This window comes from Schistosoma haematobium, chromosome 4 (genome assembly GCF_000699445.3).
Source record: "Schistosoma haematobium chromosome 4, whole genome shotgun sequence".
Classification (NCBI taxonomy): Eukaryota; Metazoa; Platyhelminthes; class Trematoda; order Strigeidida; family Schistosomatidae; genus Schistosoma; species Schistosoma haematobium.
The window spans coordinates 572348-578250 of record NC_067199.1 but is presented as its reverse complement, the minus strand read 5'-3'; positions in this window follow the sequence as shown (position 1 = coordinate 578250).

The window sequence follows — 5903 nt, the reverse complement described above, 5'->3', positions numbered from 1 at the left end:
GAGAGTAGTGTAGTGGCATTGTACAATAACCACACAATCTTCCAAGCTGAACACAACACTACTCGGAAAATAGATATTCAATATTTAACACGGAGAAATACCTAACGATGGAAAAGGCGGGAACAATGAATGGAATGAACTGGAGTTGGTCGAGTGGCATGGCTCGACCATGCAGGCGTGGTCTCTGCTGATTGTTACCTTATATCTTCTATTCATATTAAATATATTGCTCTTTCTCTAGCCTAACCTTGTTCTACATCATGTATTGGTAATTGATATGATACAGTGAGTTGGTGTAGTCGATGGTGTGACTTCCACGTAAGATCTTATAGATTAGGCAGTTATATCATGACAAATCTACAAATTTAGGATTAGGTCTATTATTAGAGCAGTACTAATATCATAGTAGACCATAATTCTACATTGGTGAGCCCAACTAAAGAAACGCAACCCATTATTGTTAATCCTTATTTCCACCTTAACCTCAATCGGTTTTTATTTTTGTAAACCCAGTATTCTAATAGTCCTTTGATTAATGGTCACATATATTATCGTAATGTTATATCTATTAGTTCTTATAACTTACTAGCTCAATCGATAATAAAAGTTGATCATCTATATCAACTAATTAGCTTTGATGGTTCGTTAACAAGCTTTAATAGCATTTACCTGCTTCAGCGACATTGACTTGTTTAAACATCAAGCTCTAGCAAATATGACCTGTCAATAGCGTAAATATACATTGACTAACAATGCAAGCAAGGATTGAATAGTTATCTAAATCTAATTCTTAGTGTTCCTTCGCTTAACACCTCATCCTGTTTTAAACTATGCACTATCCTGTAATATCTTTTCCGACCACTGCCTGCCTAATTTCATATTCTCGAGTTCCATTGCCAAACAACAAGGATGACACTTCTCCAAAAACATACGATGGCTCGTTCAATAACAACCACACAATTATCTGGATTCATTCAATTTTTCTGATCCGAGCGAGTGGCAAAAACCTCAACAGCATCAAGCACCCTGGAATTAATTGCCATACTGCATGTTTTATTCTGGATACTTTTGGATCATTGCTACTCCTTACGAATGGCGTTATATATGTCGTACACTGAATAATCTAATTTTCAAAAATAACCCAGGCGAGTTCAGTTATTTTACTTAATGATTTTTTTATCCTTAACATGTATATGTTTTCCAGTTGCTCTTGCCATATATTTGCAAGTGTCCCTAGGCTAAATGCGGTTCATAACGCGTCATATTCCTACCTGAAGTTTCACAAGCAGTCTTAACTTTAAAATTATCTTTCTGGTCATGTTCGTTATTTTTAATTTGTCATATACGTCAACAACCTGCTTGTTAACCTGGCCCGTACATACGTTGCACTATATCTTCATGTCTTCTAAATTTAGAAATCATCTGAATCGCCTTTAACATTTATCAATAAACCCATCATAGTCGTTGTTGCTAATCGTATTTGGGTTTATGGATTGGTTTATCATATTAGCAGCCTAAAATGCGAACATAGTTTAGATAATAAGATTAAAAATTTAGGTACTATCGACTGCACTAGTAAAATAACTAAATCCTCAGGTAGCTGTTGGCTAAACAAACGTTTCAAATCAAAACTCCGTAGCCTACTAGAATTAACACTAGACGAATATTTCTAAATTGAAATTTATAATTAAATTAGGCTACTCGGATTCTTTAACGTTATAGATTTCTGATAATTTCGAATAACCTAAAGCAACAATATCTATTTTTCCACTGACTAATCCTCAATCAACATTATAACTAGTTAAATTTAATAGTTTCAGAATATCGTCATAAAGCATTGTCATGACTTGACAATCACGTAATATGATTGATAAAATTAATGAAACTATTAACAAAATCGGTCAGTAAATTGACTTATAATTATCACTAGTGTTGTTTTTCTTTTATCTTCATTCACTACAGATGATTACAGTATGTTTCTCTATCAGTTGCTCATTCAGTAAATATCTCAAAACCTTGTCAGTCTTATTGATGGTTTAGCGACACAATCATGCATGCAAATAATCAGTATAAGCAGTCGAGCAAATCTCCTGCAAACTGAAAACATCAATGTCGAATTTACCCCAACACTGACTAAGGTTCAAGCAATTATCATAGACATGAGTTGCGAGTGTACTCCCTTGGTTACAACTTATGTTCTCCCTGATAATCACATGAGCATCACTCACTATTTAATCATCTTGTAAAAACTTATTTAGCTAAATACATCTTGCAGCACCACATCACTTAGTAATATGACACAGGCTTAACTGATTTCAATAACTTATAACCACTGTATTTCAATTAAATCGTATTCCGCTTTATGATAAACCGCGTACTTGCAACTAACTTGTATGCCCAATCAGCCGTCAGATATAAATATGTATAAATAGTCTATGGCAACGCAGAACATTAAGTCTAGATCATGTCTCTAACGAACACACTCATGTTTATCGATTTTTCCTAGCTATCTGTCCAAAATCCATATAATTATCACTCATGTATTTAAATTTTATTTTGATAACCATTCATGTGTATTAGTAGTATTAATAAATTCTATCACGGTCAAGTAAAAATGAGGTTGAGAAAATGTCCTCGTAACTAGATAAACCGTATCAAACTAACTGGAACACTAGTTGGAATTGTTCTCCACGGTAATACTTTTGTTCCTTCAGTTAGCCTACTAATACAGATGCAATTGGAATTCAACTCTTATGGACAGGTTACCGGCATAATTGTAAATTGATTTCATAATTTAAACCAAAACTAATACCAATATTAACATTTCTACAATATTCATTACTTTAATATTTCTAAACACTAAATAATTACTACCTATAAGTTAAGTTATTAACACGCATCGTTTTATTATTATTATTGTAGTCCCATTTTTTATAGTTCAAATAATCTTCAACCAAATTTTCATTTTAAGCGTGTTAATCATGAAAGCAGATATTTTAAGATTATCACATGTATTTCCCGACCAGATGCTGCCGCCTTCTTTCTGATTTATCTTTCAGCTTATCAATATCCGGAGGATTCTACCTATTCTTGGTAACCTCCGGCGCGCGACAATCCCATCCAACTTGGTTTCGAACCAACACCACGTTGATTCTGGTGGGAGAGTAGTGTAGTGGCATTGTACAATAACCACACAATCTTCCAAGCTGAACACAACACTACTCGGAAAATAGATATTCAATATTTAACACGGAGAAATACCTAACGATGGAAAAGGCGGGAACAATGAATGGAATGAACTGGAGTTGGTCGAGTGGCATGGCTCGGCCATGCAGGCGTGGTCTCTGCTGATTGTTACCTTATATCTTCTATTCATATTAAATATATTGCTCTTTCTCTAGCCTAACCTTGTTCTACATCATGTATTGGTAATTGATATGATACAGTGAGTTGGTGTAGTCGATGGTGTGACTTCCACGTAAGATCTTATAGATTAGGCAGTTATATCATGACAAATCTACAAATTTAGGATTAGGTCTATTATTAGAGCAGTACTAATATCATAGTAGACCATAATTCTACAGATATACGTGTCACCATAAGGCATATCCGCAACCAAAATCAGACAATAAAAGTCCAGACAAAATAGAGTGAAGAAAATAAAACGTGATTACAAAAGACCTGAGTAAAAGTTGAAATGCAAGACAGGGTAAAAGAGTGAAGAAATAAAAATACTGTTAAATGAAACACTTTTGGGAAATTTTTAGCATATTCTTTCTGTTACATATGCTATTTCTCATGCTTTCCTGATACACACGGTGTCTTCTTGCTGTATGGTAGCCACTACATGCATGGTTCATCCATGCAGAACTGGGGATTAACTCTTAAATTTATTTTGGTTACATTATTCTGCCACCAGCTCAAATTAGTTATTCTAAGGTTGTCTTCAATGTATGGTGAGTCAGGATAGAGAGGGATGTGGCTTCAGTGTAAGACAATACAAATTAGGTAGCCACAACATTGAAGATGCCACAGGTATTTGGAGTTTGACAACGCTTTAACCAGTAACACGTAATATGAATCGTACACAACATGTAAAATCAAAAGACAGAAGCGAGGGTGTTCGAAGATATATTTCATAGGCTAACAATATATCGAGGATCGTCTGACCTAATCTGGCTAGCGACTGCGGGAGATGTTGAGCATGGAGTTCCCACTGGTGATCTGGTGCGGATGCATGAGCGAGCCCTAGGCGAGTCCATTAAAACTAATGTGGTCAGCATCTAATGTCGAAGACTTATGAAGATATTGATTTTGGGGTTTTATTTACCGCTACAACATGAAAAGTCCTAAATGTCAGATTAAATATATTATTGTGGGCATCAATTTTAAGGTTGTACATGATAATTTTAAATGAACTGAACAATGAGTAGGAAGTTAATGAGAAGTATATTTTTGGTTACATCCCAATGAGTAGCGAAATCGTATTTCTGATGTTTCGTGACTAAATGTAAGCCACTTTTCGGAGTAAATAAACGACTGAGTTAAATGAACACAACGCAGAATATTTTTAGTATAACCAAAATCATAAGTGGATAAATCTTTTATTTTAGTGGCATAGACAGGTGTACTACACTTTCCTCCACCACACTACTGTGGTGCCAGTGCTCGTGACCAACAAAGCTGTTTTTCAACTGCCTATTAACATTAAACCTGACTAGTCACCGAGCCCCGATGAGTTACATCTACTATTGCTGTCATCCCTCGCGGACTGTATTCCAAAACCATTCGCTATGATGATCAACATCTCTCTCTTCCAAGCTCATCTCTCTATGGATCGGAAAGATATTTTCATTAGGCCTTTACTTAAAAACGGAAAATGACAGATTGTGTCAAACAACCATCAGTCCAACTACCACAGCAGTTAAGGTATTTTGAAAAACAATTCGGGAAAGTCACCGAGTCAAGCAGGACCATAAAATTTGAGCGTTAAAATGTTCCAACCTTTGGATTCCTCCAAAACTAGTCATCATCGAGATGACCGCAGGAAGGCTTGTAGTGTGGCGTCGAGTCGCGGTTGACTATAATCACCACTACAAGAAGATTATGTACCAGAACAGGCTAAACCTCCGAGTAAATCAGAAATCAGAAGGCGGTTGAAGGTCGTAACAAGATATATTTGTTGAAGATCTCGTGATATCGCAATAATACCGAGATCGTGCCAAAGAGTACAAGCGGAACTACTGAGCAAACGTAAGTTCGTGCAAGGTCACAATCAACGGAAGAATGTATGCTTTTAGTAGTTAAACAAACAAGTACAGCAAAACAATCCCTAGTACAATTGGTTATAATATTAGTTGTTTCCACTAAACCAATCGCATTTTCTTGATAAAATAGGTCATTACAGGCTCAAGAACCGAGATCAGACGAACTCAGTAATTCCGTTTTTTTCACTGAGTAGTCAGTAACTGGAACACCATACCGGCCTAGTCAGTAGATTATTTCAGGGAGAAGCCTGGTAACCACTTGTAAACAAACTTCAAGGATTAACATAGGTCGAACAACGTACTATATTTATTACTGAGGACTGTATGTTATCCTACCATACATATGAGTTGCTGAATCTCATAAAAAATGGGAAGGATTAGTTAGCAATAAATGGCCGATAAATAACTTCCAGAAATTAAATAGAACTAGGGTCAAGGATTGTACCTTATGGAGCAACACTCTTCAGAGAACCTCATGTTTATGTAACCAGTTTGTTGTTACTTTCTTCAGATTCAGAAAAAAGACCTATACTATTTCATAGTCGGAAACACTTTCCTAACAGGAATATGCGAATTCAAAGGAACACATTGTTCGATAATCCCATCTTCCAAAGTTTGAGGTTCGAGGCTTTTGAA